The sequence below is a fragment of the Amphiura filiformis genome, chromosome 5 (genome assembly GCF_039555335.1).
Source record: "Amphiura filiformis chromosome 5, Afil_fr2py, whole genome shotgun sequence".
Lineage (NCBI taxonomy): Eukaryota > Metazoa > Echinodermata > Ophiuroidea > Amphilepidida > Amphiuridae > Amphiura > Amphiura filiformis.
In genome coordinates this window covers 78,004,832-78,020,417 of record NC_092632.1, presented here as the reverse complement: position 1 = coordinate 78,020,417, position 15,586 = coordinate 78,004,832, and the positions used below count along the sequence as shown (strand labels likewise).

General features: G+C 36.4%; 3 non-coding genes and 1 pseudogene across 3 annotated transcripts; all 4 read right to left on the bottom strand.

Annotated features, from left to right (window-relative positions):
- Positions 1–425: 425 nt before the first annotated feature.
- On the bottom strand, positions 426–545 carry LOC140153826 (5S ribosomal RNA). The gene has a single exon (XR_011859171.1). It is a non-coding gene; the product is annotated as a 5S ribosomal RNA (ribosomal RNA).
- A 1,831-nt stretch (positions 546–2,376) lies between these two features.
- LOC140153805 (5S ribosomal RNA) lies at positions 2,377–2,495 on the bottom strand. Its single transcript, XR_011859152.1, has one exon. It is a non-coding gene; the product is annotated as a 5S ribosomal RNA (ribosomal RNA).
- Positions 2,496–4,319: 1,824 nt separating this feature from the next.
- Positions 4,320–4,438, bottom strand: LOC140153804 (5S ribosomal RNA). The gene has a single exon (XR_011859151.1). It is a non-coding gene; the product is annotated as a 5S ribosomal RNA (ribosomal RNA).
- A 9,427-nt stretch (positions 4,439–13,865) lies between these two features.
- On the bottom strand, positions 13,866–13,978 carry LOC140153829 (5S ribosomal RNA; annotated as a pseudogene).
- Positions 13,979–15,586: the final 1,608 nt, after the last annotated feature.

Below are 15,586 nucleotides of genomic sequence, written 5' to 3'. Positions count from 1 at the left end.
TGCTAAACGCCTATTTGCAAGTATTTTACCACGCCGTAGGTCTACTCCATAAAAATAGTAAGTTTCAGTTGGATTATAGCGGGTTATTTTTGGCAATTGCAAAACGATAGCTAGGCACCACCAGCCCATCTGGTATTTTTGGGTCCGTTATCATTAAAGGCCCATTTTTATACAAAAAGGTGTTGGTCTCCCATCCAGCAGCTGACCACGATCGACTCAATGTTGGTGTTGTGTGGTGGCGCATTGTGATCTGGTAGCCATTAATTTTAAGTTATCATGCCGGGGCCGGGTGCTCCAGAAATTGAGAAAAAAAAATCCTATTTTGAACAAAGCCGCTCTGTACATAGAAAAAAAATCATCACATCAGATAGAGGACACAAACACGATCAGGAGTAAAAATAAAAAAAGAAGGATCAGAATGCAAAAGTCTACAGCACCCGGTATTCCCAGGCGGTCTCCCATCCAAGTACTAACCGGGCCCGACGTTGCTTAACTTCGGTGATCGGACGAGAAACCGGTGTATTCAACGTGGTATGGCCGTAGACATTTGAAGATGCAAATTTAGCTTACTTATAGCTACAGCATTGACCTTTTTTCAATCATTTCTAAAATACTGTGCACACATTTGTGACATCTTCTCATGAAACTTACAAGTTACTGTAATCAATCAAAGTGTGCATTATTCTGATGAGATCCCAGTCTTTTCATTTGAGGAACTATAATATATCACGGGTTGCACGTCCGGTCAGCGTAAGTTTACCAACTCCCGCTTTCACAAGGTAAATTGGTTGTCTTTGGCGGAGTAAAATTAGAAACGCATTCCTTCGATTTACCACTTTGGTTCGAGCTATCTTCAGTAGATAGCAAACTAAACATTTATATGGGATAAAATCGAAATTCACTTGCAGATCTCACAAGTATGGACAATCAGATGAAATAAATAGGCCTAAAAGCCTGGCCTAAAAGACTAGAGTAGGCTACTAGAAAAAAAAATTGAATTATCGAAAACGTTGTTGTATTGCACCTTCATTTTACATTTGAATTACGGGAAAGCCAATACCGCAAGGGTCCCAAATATACTGGGGGTCATAAATGTTTGGAAATAAAAATGGGGGGTGTCACTAGTAAAATTGTATATCGTTGGTAGGGGGGGTGTGGGGGTTATAAAATTTTTGTTGCCGATAGGGGGGTCGCAATTTTATTGATGCCGACTTTTTGTAAATTTGGGACCCCTCTTCCGAAGAAAATGACAGCCCCCCTTACGTCTTCTGTTTAGATCTGTGTTTTTTAATGAAATATGTTATTTGATATTAAAAATAGACTTGTTTTAAAATGAACCATTTACTACATAAAAATGGAAAATAAAATGCAGTAGATAGAAAATATTGAATTGATATAGGCCTACCAGACGAAACAGTAGGGAAACAGCTAAAGAGCTCGAAAAAAAAAAAAAAGTAAATAAATAAATCATTTTGCGACACATAAAACCAACATGTAGGCCTATCCCCTTAACAAACAAACAAACAAACAAACAAACAAACAAAACGCGTCATTTTGCATTTTCAGAAGCACATAACACATCAGATGAGACATGTTTGATTTATTTTGTACCTGAATCGCATTGACCATGTTGACACGCACGAGCCAATATCAAGCGCGTCGGCGTCAGGGCGCGGACATATGCGGGTGAAGGTGAAACAATGACTTCAGTTTACGCGTACGCATTACGCACATTATACGCATTACAATAGTTATTGTCGCATGACAACAATCACAACAATCGTGGACAGCAGTTTGTCAACACGTGTTTTGAAGATGCTCTGTCCCGTTCAGCTGCAGCTAAAGGCCTACTGATATTTCGCGCTCATCTAATTACGTCTGTATTTTTTTACCAAAAGGAAATGTGTCTATAATAATGTGGAAAGGATAAATTTCTACTTGAAGATGCCTGAGATGCTAAACGCCTATTTGCAAGTATTTTACCACGCCGTAGGTCTACTCCATAAAAATAGTAAGTTTCAGTTGGATTATAGCGGGTTATTTTTGGCAATTGCAAAACGATAGCTAGGCACCACCAGCCCATCTGGTATTTTTGGGTCCGTTATCATTAAAGGCCCATTTTTATACAAAAAGGTGTTGGTCTCCCATCCAGCAGCTGACCACGATCGACTCAATGTTGGTGTTGTGTGGTGGCGCATTGTGATCTGGTAGCCATTAATTTTAAGTTATCATGCCGGGGCCGGGTGCTCCAGAAAAAAAAAAAAAAAATCCTATTTTGAACAAAGCCGCTCTGTACATAGAAAAAAATCATCACATCAGATAGAGGACACAAACACGATCAGGAGTAAAAATAAAAAAGAAGGATCAGAATGCAAAAGTCTACAGCACCCGGTATTCCCAGGCGGTCTCCCATCCAAGTACTAACCGGGCCCGACGTTGCTTAACTTCGGTGATCGGACGAGAACCGGTGTATTCAACGTGGTATGGCCGTAGACATTTGAAGATGCAAATTTAGCTTACTTATAGCTACAGCATTGACCTTTTTTTCAATCATTTCTAAAATACTGTGCACACATTTGTGACATCTTCTCATGAAACTTACAAGTTACTGTAATCAATCAAAGTGTGCATTATTCTGATGAGATCCCAGTCTTTTCATTTGAGGAACTATAATATATCACGGGTTGCACGTCCGGTCAGCGTAAGTTTACCAACTCCCGCTTTCACAAGGTAAATTGGTTGTCTTTGGCGGAGTAAAATTAGAAACGCATTCCTTCGATTTACCACTTTGGTTCGAGCTATCTTCAGTAGATAGCAAACTAAACATTTATATGGGATAAAATCGAAATTCACTTGCAGATCTCACAAGTATGGACAATCAGATGAAATAAATAGGCCTAAAAGCCTGGCCTAAAAGACTAGAGTAGGCTACTAGAAAAAAAAAAATTGAATTATCGAAAACGTTGTTTTATTGCACCTTCATTTTACATTTGAATTACGGGAAAGCCAATACCGCAAGGGTCCCAAATATACTGGGGGTCATAAATGTTTGGAAATAAAAATGGGGGGGTCACTAGTAAAATTGTATATCGTTGGTAGGGGGTTATAAAATTTTTGTTGCCGATAGGGGGTCGCAATTTTATTGATGCCGACTTTTTGTAAATTTGGGACCCCTCTTCCGAAGAAAATGACAGCCCCCCCTTACGTCTTCTGTTTAGATCTGTGTTTTTAAATGAAATATGTTATTTGATATTAAAAATAGACTTGTTTTAAAATGAACCATTTACTACATAAAAATGGAAAATAAAATGCAGTAGATAGAAAATATTGAATTGATATAGGCCTACCAGACGAAACAGTAGGGAAACAGCTAAAGAGCTCGAAACGAAAAAAAGTAAATAAATAAATCATTTTGCGACACATAAAACCAACATGTAGGCCTATCCCTTGACAAACAAACAAACAAACAAACAAACAAACAAACAAACGCGTCATTTTGCATTTTCAGAAGCACATAACACATCAGATGAGACATGTTTGATTTATTTTGTACCTGAATCGCATTGACCATGTTGACACGCACGAGCCAATATCAAGCGCGTCGGCGTCAGGGCGCGGACATATGCGGGTGAAGGTGAAACAATGACTTCAGTTTACGCGTACGCATTACGCACATTATACGCATTACAATAGTTATTGTCGCATGACAACAATCACAACAATCGTGGACAGCAGTTTGTCAACACGTGTTTTGAAGATGCTCTGTCCCGTTCAGCTGCAGCTAAAGGCCTACTGATATTTCGCGCTCATCTAATTACGTCTGTATTTTTTTACCAAAAGGAAATGTGTCTATAATAATGTGGAAAGGATAAATTTCTACTTGAAGATGCCTGAGATGCTAAACGCCTATTTGCAAGTATTTTACCACGCCGTAGGTCTACTCCATAAAAATAGTAAGTTTCAGTTGGATTATAGCGGGTTATTTTTGGCAATTGCAAAACGATAGCTAGGCACCACCAGCCCATCTGGTATTTTTGGGTCCGTTATCATTAAAGGCCCATTTTTATACAAAAAGGTGTTGGTCTCCCATCCAGCAGCTGACCACGATCGACTCAATGTTGGTGTTGTGTGGTGGCGCATTGTGATCTGGTAGCCATTAATTTTAAGTTATCATGCCGGGGCCGGGTGCTCCAGAAATTGAGAAAAAAAAATCCTATTTTGAACAAAGCCGCTCTGTACATAGAAAAAAATCATCACATCAGATAGAGGACACAAACACGATCAGGAGTAAAAATAAAAAAGAAGGATCAGAATGCAAAAGTCTACAGCACCCGGTATTCCCAGGCGGTCTCCCATCCAAGTACTAACCGGGCCCGACGTTGCTTAACTTCGGTGATCGGACGAGAACCGGTGTATTCAACGTGGTATGGCCGTAGACATTTGAAGATGCAAATTTAGCTTACTTATAGCTACAGCATTGACCTTTTTTCAATCATTTCTAAAATACTGTGCACACATTTGTGACATCTTCTCATGAAACTTACAAGTTACTGTAATCAATCAAAGTGTGCATTATTCTGATGAGATCCCAGTCTTTTCATTTGAGGAACTATAATATATCACGGGTTGCACGTCCGGTCAGCGTAAGTTTACCAACTCCCGCTTTCACAAGGTAAATTGGTTGTCTTTGGCGGAGTAAAATTAGAAACGCATTCCTTCGATTTACCACTTTGGTTCGAGCTATCTTCAGTAGATAGCAAACTAAACATTTATATGGGATAAAATCGAAATTCACTTGCAGATCTCACAAGTATGGACAATCAGATGAAATAAATAGGCCTAAAAGCCTGGCCTAAAAGACTAGAGTAGGCTACTAGAAAAAAAAATTGAATTATCGAAAACGTTGTTTTATTGCACCTTCATTTTACATTTGAATTACGGGAAAGCCAATACCGCAAGGGTCCCAAATATACTGGGGGTCATAAATGTTTGGAAATAAAAATGGGGGGGTGTCACTAGTAAAATTGTATATCGTTGGTAGGGGGTGTGGGGTTATAAAATTTTTGTTGCCGATAGGGGGTCGCAATTTTATTGATGCCGACTTTTTGTAAATTTGGGACCCCTCTTCCGAAGAAAATGACAGCCCCCCTTACGTCTTCTGTTTAGATCTGTGTTTTTTAATGAAATATGTTATTTGATATTAAAAATAGACTTGTTTTAAAATGAACCATTTACTACATAAAAATGGAAAATAAAATGCAGTAGATAGAAAATATTGAATTGATATAGGCCTACCAGACGAAACAGTAGGGAAACAGCTAAAGAGCTCGAAACGAAAAAAAAAAAGTAAATAAATAAATCATTTTGCGACACATAAAACCAACATGTAGGCCTATCCCTTGACAAACAAACAAACAAACAAACAAACAAACAAACGCGTCATTTTGCATTTTCAGAAGCACATAACACATCAGATGAGACATGTTTGATTTATTTTGTACCTGAATCGCATTGACCATGTTGACACGCACGAGCCAATATCAAGCGCGTCGGCGTCAGGGCGCGGACATATGCGGGTGAAGGTGAAACAATGACTTCAGTTTACGCGTACGCATTACGCACATTATACGCATTACAATAGTTATTGTCGCATGACAACAATCACAACAATCGTGGACAGCAGTTTGTCAACACGTGTTTTGAAGATGCTCTGTCCCGTTCAGCTGCAGCTAAAGGCCTACTGATATTTCGCGCTCATCTAATTACGTCTGTATTTTTTTACCAAAAGGAAATGTGTCTATAATAATGTGGAAAGGAGAAATTTCTACTTGAAGATGCCTGAGATGCTAAACGCCTATTTGCAAGTATTTTACCACGCCGTAGGTCTACTCCATAAAAATAGTAAGTTTCAGTTGGATTATAGCGGGTTATTTTTGGCAATTGCAAAACGATAGCTAGGCACCACCAGCCCATCTGGTATTTTTGGGTCCGTTATCATTAAAGGCCCATTTTTATACAAAAAGGTGTTGGTCCCATCCAGCAGCTGACCACGATCGACTCAATGTTGGTGTTGTGTGGTGGCGCATTGTGATCTGGTAGCCATTAATTTTAAGTTATCATGCCGGGGCCGGGTGCTCCAGAAATTGAGAAAAAAAAATCCTATTTTGAACAAAGCCGCTCTGTACATAGAAAAAAAATCATCACATCAGATAGAGGACACAAACACGATCAGGAGTAAAAATAAAAAAAGAAGGATCAGAATGCAAAAGTCTACAGCACCCGGTCCATCCAAGGATCTAATCGGGCACTCAACCCACCAATCATTGAGCCCTGTTGAGCAGCCGGTTTCCTCAACGGACCAATCACTGAGCTCTGTTGAGCAAGCCCTTTGCTCAACAGACCAATCACCGACCAATGTTGAGGACGAGTGACCTTTGTGACCTTCCTTCATGATAATGGTCAAAGGTCGATCAGCTGTTTTGATAGTCGCGAAAACAATTTATTCACTCGAAGACACAGAAATACAGTAATTTGAAGTAAATAAGAGCACGAATAAAAATGGAGAATGGACAGAAAGACATCGGGATCCATTAGCAGAACTATGTTCATGCACGGTGTACGCTGAAACCCCTGAGTGAGTGAAAAAACGTAAATTTAGGTAAGCTTAAATTCTGTAGTCATGGTACTATGGTAGTGTAGTGAGTCTGTACTGCTGTTGATACTACACTACGCCCCATGTTTCAATCGGCACGATGTGTGCTGACTACTGAAACGCCTCAGTGAGTTAGAAAATGTTAATTAGGGAAGCTTATAAATAGTGTGTGTATCTGATCTGTACTGTACTTGATGCTGATCATACTCATCATCTTGTGTCTTGATAGTACTACTGGAACCAGGCGTGTGTGTGTATTTAGATAGGATTGTATACGGAACTGAAAGAAAACCGAGTCGAGTGTGTATACGTAACTCATCATTATAGCCTGCAAGTTTTATACGGTACCGGTATCGAGTTTGTTGAACAGGGTCTTTCCATTCATTGTGTGTGATGCACTCTGCACATGGGAACAGGGTGAATACATAAATCGTATTTAGTCGCTGAACTTACCCGAACTGCCACGTACTGGATAGGCTAGCGCAACTTGCAATACTAAAATTTTTATTTTAATGAATACAGCTGTCAATGTCAACTGCTGTACGCAATCTTTCAAATTATGAAAACAAAAAAACATGTGGCACGGTTAAATGCTCTCCCATGTTAGGCACACATGGCAGTGGCGGCGCTTTACGGGGGGGGGGGGGCAAGGGACATCCCCAAAAATGTAAATTTCCACTTTTTGTGGTAATTTTGCACAATTTTTGAATTTTACCCCTGAAATTCACTTCCCCATGCCCCCGAATATATTCCTGGTGCCACCACTCACACTTGGGCGTTCATCACACCGTGTACACAGACAATTGTCATGCTTTTAGCAGCTGTGTTCATTGAGATGAAATTTCCACTATATGGTCGAATCCAACAAAAGTGTACACGGCATGTTCAGGGCCATAACTTAAAAGTATTAATCAATTGGCATTCGCTTTTTTATTGTGTTTATTCGCTTGATCATCCGGGTCACAATCTTCATATATAATAAGACCCCTTCTGTAAAAAAACTTAGACACAGAGACCCCAAAACATGCTATTTTTACCCATTTTTTCAAAATATTTCTTAAAGTATTTTAAAAAACATCTAAATCAGTTATGAAAATAAGTCATTGGATTGAATCTAAATTGATTTCCTGAAAGGTGTGTATTCAAAGATTGCCTGTTCAATTTTTTCACATATTTGTACATAATTATGAATTTTTTTGTGATAATTTTTTTGACTGGTATTTTTTTACATTACCTACGAATCAATTTTTGTAGCACTAGATATGTCTTTAAAAATGGAAATCACTAATAAATGCGCAATTGATACAAGCTTTGATATGTCCAATACTGAAATGCATTGCATTCGGACATCTTTATTATTATTGTTAGAAATTCTAAATGGCACAAAGGTAGGTTTGGTAAAAATATGCATTACCTCCGAATACATGTTAAAAGCTGTGTCATTTCCACAAAGTGAGAGAATAGTAAACAATAGTTAAGCAATAGGTGCAGGGTAATACACTCTTTATTTCTACCAAGTTTCAATAGCCTGCGTTTAAATATTTCTGATGTCAATAATAAAAGCAAGTATTATAAATTTTTGTAACCGAATGTTACCTACGAATACAATTTGAATCATGAAAGTATTGTGAAACACCGCCATTCATGCCACTGCCCATATTGGTACATAACGAAGGCCTTATGTTTGCTATCAAATCATATGTCAATGAAAGTTTGATTCACATACATGCCCACCATGCAAAAAGTGAATACGGCTTAATTGTTGAAAAATATGTACTGAAATAGACTGCTCATTTGAAAGAAAAATCAGATTCAAAGAAGATTAGAAGGGATAAATACTTTGTATTTGTCAACTGTCATGTGTGCTTCATTTTAAATGTTTACCGACCTTCTGGTTTCTGAGTTATTTGTGTCCAAATTGATTTATTCGAAGGTAACTTTTGACGTTTTTGCTAAGGTTACCTACGAATACCATGGAAAAACGACTGTTCTCATTGTCTCATGATCAAGACAACACAGTGATGGACCCTGGTATAAAGCTAATTGTAGTTGCCCTCAAACGAAAGGCCACAAGACGTAACTGACTCCAAGATGGACTTCACAAGTCTGCAATAACGGTTTTAAGCGTTTGTGTGCAATTAAGCAAATTAAAGTCACTTTAGTGCCTTTGTTTCTTACTTCAATCCTCTTTCAACCGGCTGTGAACCGATTTTATTAATACATGATAGGGTCTAAAGTATCAATAAACGGACATACAGAAAATAATACATTCAAAGTGCTTTATAAAATGAAGTTTTGATTGCGATATCCACCAAAAGTCTAATTCTTACCTACAAATACTGAAATGTTACTTACGAATACAGCATAATACATGACGTGTGTAATGAAGTGTCACTACCAATGGAAATTAATTGTCAAAAACTTTAAGCGGTACCCCAGGACACTATTATTACCCATATACGGATTCATTCAACAATTATTTTTTATGTAAAATTGCTGATTAACTACTTGTATATCAAAATGAAGTGGTCAAAATCTTGCTAAAAGCATCAACATTTTTTGATCTAAGGTAATAGCATTTATTCATTTGGACGTACCATCTGAAAGAGATCTAAAACTACCATTTTATTAATTCATTACCATAATAGCAAAGTTTAAACCTCTAAACTCAATATAGATATTGTTAAATCGCTCATGTTACCTACGAATACCGGGTTTCTTCACCTTTTCATTGTATAAAGCGTTAGGTGTAGCCTATGCGTATAATTCCTAATATTCTTGAAAACATATATCCTACTAGTTTTATACAATGTGTAAATTGATTCATACTAAAATACAGAAACTGACCTAAACTTCATTTTCAAAAATAAACTAGCATAAATTGACTAAGATCATATTGATCGCGTTATAAAAATAAAAACAAATATTTTCTGGTTGAGCTAGCATTTTCCTGACACCCTGTGGTCTATTATTACACTGCGTTGATGGGAATATTCCATTTGTTTTAGGTTGATTAGTATTGCGATAGTGAAAGCATCACTAGTGGTATTCGTAGGTAACATTGGGTTTTGATATCACATTTACTATCACACGATGGATTTATTTTTCAAGATTAGTAATGGCACTTTTGGTTCCTATAAGGACAATATGTCATCAATCAATGGGCAAAAGGAAAAAATTGTGGAGACATTTTTATTTCGGACTTTTATTTTTGACCCGTGAACACTTTTGGTTGGATTCGACCATATGTAGGCCTATAATATCACACAGAACAGTATCATAAATCATACACTCATGTAGCCATATAAGAACATTGTTATACATGTTTTTAAGGGGGTACTACACCCCTGTGGTAAATTTTTGACTATTTTTTTTTTCTCAAAAATAATAACACAATGAACAAAAGTTATTATTATTGGGGCAAGGAATCAATGACAATTGATACCTTGAGCTAATATACATAACAACATGATTAGTTTTAAGAAAAATGCAAAAATAGACAAAATTTCTCTAGGTGTAGTACCCTTAATATCAAGAATAATAAACATATTTGATGGTTCAAAAATAGGATGTAAACAAATAGTCTAGTCTTGTGCCCAGTGCATCGTACTGACGCCACCTCATTGACATCATATTAAGACTGCGCTCAGTCTAATTTTTATAGTGTACCTTGAAAAGGTATGACAGATCCCTGTATAAAAATACACTGCGTGGTACTGAGGCAGAATTACATAATTATCAAAGGTTTGAAATTACCCATGTATTGTTATCAATATTAATAAAAAAGTGATTACATTTTTGTATCGTGGATCAAATAATCACTTTGGCCAACAAATCTATGAAGTGTGCTTATTTTCACTATATAGATTTATATGGGATAAGGTGGAACTGGTTATTAATTCTGTTCAATTCTGTTTCCATTTGTTTTAGGGATGGTGGGACCTCATGGCTAGAATCCATCTTCCAAGACTGGATTGGTGATGGTATGGTCATCAGACTTGACATTTGGCACTGGTTCCACTGGTGGGATAAAGCCGTCACTGCCAAGTATGGAGTGTTCATCAATGTACTGGCATACAACAAACATGACATGGACCAAATCATCCAAGCCATCCACAAAGGGAAGAAGGACTTCTTGCAGTACAGTGATAAAGAAATGCTGTATTTCGTCAAGCCACATCAGGTATATTCATGTACCGTATTGTTTTTAAAAATAACATGGATAACAAGCAAATGTATAGTATGCCAAAAATCTAGACTCTGGTAGCAATCTCAACATTGAGATTGGATGGTTCAAATCCATCTCTAGTTCTCGGTTTATTAATGATTTGCATGTGCACCATGTACAGGGGAATACAAGATAGTTCAAGTCACTGTAAAATTAACACCACAATAAATACAAGCAAGATAAATATGTGGTGTGCTGAATCGTATGTTACTATATATATCTGGGAGTGGGATGAGAATGAGCGAACGATGTATTGATTAATTTGTGATTGATTGGTGACTCATTGATGATTGTCTGATAGGTTGGTGATTGATCTGTTTGACTGATTGGTCAGTGATTGATCGATTATTGATTTCATTATCAATTGATTGATTATTAATTATTAATTTGTTATCAATTGATTGGATATTGTTATTGATTGTTTGATTCAATATTGATTTTGTGGTTGATGATGATTATTGATTTGATTGATTATCAATTGATTTGTGATTGATTGCAGCACACAGAAGATATTTACATTCTGGCCTATTACAATACGGTCACCGAATTACGAGCACTTCAAGCATGAAGTTGATGAGGAGCTGCTGAGGAGGAAAAATGCTTCCAAAAGTAGAGCGTAGGTAACTCAAGCAAAGCATTTTGATGCTTGATACCAACTGAATGCTGTGGTTTTACAGTTTTATAGTATTGTTTTACATGTAACTCATGAATATTAATGTCCTTGCATTAATTACAGGAATGTTTATTAATTCATTATTATTAATGCATTCAAGATTATTAATTGCATGAATATTAATAAAGCAACATCAATATTAATGAGGTCATGAGTACTAATGAGGTCACATGACTATTAATGACTTCATTGGTATTCATGACCTCATTAATATTCATGTAATTTCTACATATCTGTTGAATATTAATGTACTTGTGTACTTTTAATGAGGTTACAGGAAATTTTCTTTTAAAATTTAACATGGATAACATGCAAATGTATAGTACACCAAAAATCTAGACTCTGGTAGCAATCTCAACATTGAGATTGGATGGTTCAAATCCATCTCTAGTTCTCGGTTTATTAATGATTTGCATGTGCACCATGTACAGGGGAATACAAGATAGTTCCAGTAACTGTAAAAGTAATGCCACAATAAATACAAGCAAGATATTAATGAGATCATGAATACTAATGAGGTCACATGACTATTAATGACCTCATTGGTATTCTTGACCTCATTAATATTCATGTAATTCTACATATCTGTTGAATATTAATGTACTTGTGTATATTAATGAGGTTACATGAATGTTTATTAATTCATGAATATTAATGACTTGTAACTTATTATTGCTATCTACTGAAGACAGTAATTATGTAATTTTCTATTACTATCACATGACTATAAATAACCTCATTGGTATTCATGACCTCATTAATATTCATGTAATTTCTACATATCTGTTGAATATTAATGTGCTTGTGTTTATTAATGAGGTTACAGGAATGTTTATTAAGTGATGAATATTAATGACTTGGATTTTAATTAGGTAACAGCAATATTAATGAGATCATGAATACTAATGAGGTCATATGACTATTAATGACCTCATTGGTATTCATGACCTCATTGTTATTCATGACCTCATTAATATTTATGTAATGTTTACATATCTGTTGAATATTAATGTACTTGTGTATATTAATGAGGTAACAGGGATGTTTATTAATTGATAAATATTAATGACTTGGATTTTAATTAGGTAACAGCAATATTAATGAGATCATGAATACTAATGAGGTCACATGACTATTAATGACCTCATTGGTCTACATTACCTCATTAATATAATATTCATGTAATTTCTATATCTCTGTTGAATATTAATGTACTTGTGTATATTAATGAGGTTACAGGAATGTTTATTAATTGATGAATATTAATGATTTGGATTTTAATTAGGTAACAGCAATATTAATGAGATCATGAATACTAATGAGGGCACGTGACTATTAATGACCACATTGGTAATCATGACCTCATTAATATTCATGTAATTCTAATTCTGTAATTCTACATATCTGTGAATATTAATGTACTTGTGTATATTAATGAGGTTACAGGAATGTTTATTAAGAGATGCATATTAATGACATGAATACAAAGAGGCAACAGAAATATTAATATGCTATTAGAAGTAAAATCAATGTTAATGAGGTCATTAATACTAATGAACAATGTAATTATGTAAATTGTGTATTTTAAATATGTAATTATGTAATTATGTAAATAAAAAGATGTAAATATGTAATTATGTAAATAAAAATATGTAAATATGTAATTATGTAAATAAAAAGATGTAAATACGTTTACTTTAGTGTTGAATTGTCTTCTTAATTTGTGTTTTCAAAACATGTCGTGCGTGAATGGAGTCGGTACCAGCTAAATAGGCCTTTAAAGTTGTAGGCCCTAACAAAAAAGTTTAATCCATAATTTTGGAATGTTTTAAATAAATTTCGTAACTGTTTGGTATCAGCGCTACTTTCCAAATAAACTGTCAAGATAAATGTGAAGTTATGATATTGATAATAATACAGTTGCTGGCCGAGTGATGAAAGTCCTTGATCGTGAAGTATATCCGATTTATTTGTGGTATTATTAATGACAAGCATGAGCATCAATCCCCCGGGAGGGCGACATATCCCCTCCACATTTTGAGATGGGGGATCCAATATCAAATGTGCAGATATTTACAAACAGGGGCGTGGTTTGCAATCCACAAATCGTAAAATATCCCAGTTCACTCATTCCTACTATTATTCCCAATAAATTATGTCAAACATTTACAATAATCTAAATCATGGGCACTTTTCTAAGGTACGCCCATTGCCTTTTTAACGGAATTTTTATTTAGTGGGCGTGGCAGTTGACTTCCGGTGATCGGGCCCAGGACTTCCGGTGATCGTGTTGAGCAATAGGTCCTTGGGGGGGTCATACGCCATTCCCAGGCGGTCTCCCATCCAAGTACTAACCGGGCCCGACGTTGCTTAACTTCGGTGATCGGACGAGAACCGGTGTATTCAACGTGGTATGGCCGTAGACATTTGAAGATGCAAATTTAGCTTACTTATAGCTACAGCATTGACCTTTTTTCAATCATTTCTAAAATACTGTGCACACATTTGTGACATCTTCTCATGAAACTTACAAGTTACTGTAATCAATCAAAGTGTGCATTATTCTGATGAGATCCCAGTCTTTTCATTTGAGGAACTATAATATATCACGGGTTGCACGTCCGGTCAGCGTAAGTTTACCAACTCCCGCTTTCACAAGGTAAATTGGTTGTCTTTGGCGGAGTAAAATTAGAAACGCATTCCTTCGATTTACCACTTTGGTTCGAGCTATCTTCAGTAGATAGCAAACTAAACATTTATATGGGATAAAATCGAAATTCACTTGCAGATCTCACAAGTATGGACAATCAGATGAAATAAATAGGCCTAAAAGCCTGGCCTAAAAGACTAGAGTAGGCTACTAGAAAAAAAATTGAATTATCGAAAACGTTGTTTTATTGCACCTTCATTTTACATTTGAATTACGGGAAAGCCAATACCGCAAGGGTCCCAAATATACTGGGGGTCATAAATGTTTGGAAATAAAAATGGGGGTCACTAGTAAAATTGTATATCGTTGGTAGGGGGGGTGTGGGGGTTATAAAATTTTTGTTGCCGATAGGGGGTCGCAATTTTATTGATGCCGACTTTTTGTAAATTTGGGACCCCTCTTCCGAAGAAAATGACAGCCCCCCCTTACGTCTTCTGTTTAGATCTGTGTTTTTTAATGAAATATGTTATTTGATATTAAAAATAGACTTGTTTTAAAATGAACCATTTACTACATAAAAATGGAAAATAAAATGCAGTAGATAGAAAATATTGAATTGATATAGGCCTACCAGACGAAACAGCTAAAGAGCTCGAAACGAAAAAAAAAGTAAATAAATAAATCATTTTGCGACACATAAAACCAACATGTAGGCCTATCCCTTGACAAACAAACAAACAAACAAACAAACAAAACGCGTCATTTGCATTTTCAGAAGCACATAACACATCAGATGAGACATGTTTGATTTATTTTGTACCTGAATCGCATTGACCATGTTGACACGCACGAGCCAATATCAAGCGCGTCGGCGTCAGGGCGCGGACATATGCGGGTGAAGGTGAAACAATGACTTCAGTTTACGCGTACGCATTACGCACATTATACGCATTACAATAGTTATTGTCGCATGACAACAATCACAACAATCGTGGACAGCAGTTTGTCAACACGTGTTTTGAAGATGCTCTGTCCCGTTCAGCTGCAGCTAAAGGCCTACTGATATTTCGCGCTCATCTAATTACGTCTGTATTTTTTTACCAAAAGGAAATGTGTCTATAATAATGTGGAAAGGAGAAATTTCTACTTGAAGATGCCTGAGATGCTAAACGCCTATTTGCAAGTATTTTACCACGCCGTAGGTCTACTCCATAAAAATAGTAAGTTGCAGTTGGATTATAGCGGGTTATTTTTGGCAATTGCAAAACGATAGCTAGGCACCACCAGCCCATCTGGTATTTTTGGGTCCGTTATCATTAAAGGCCCATTTTTATACAAAAAGGTGTTGGTCTCCCATCCAGCAGCTGACCACGATCGACTCAA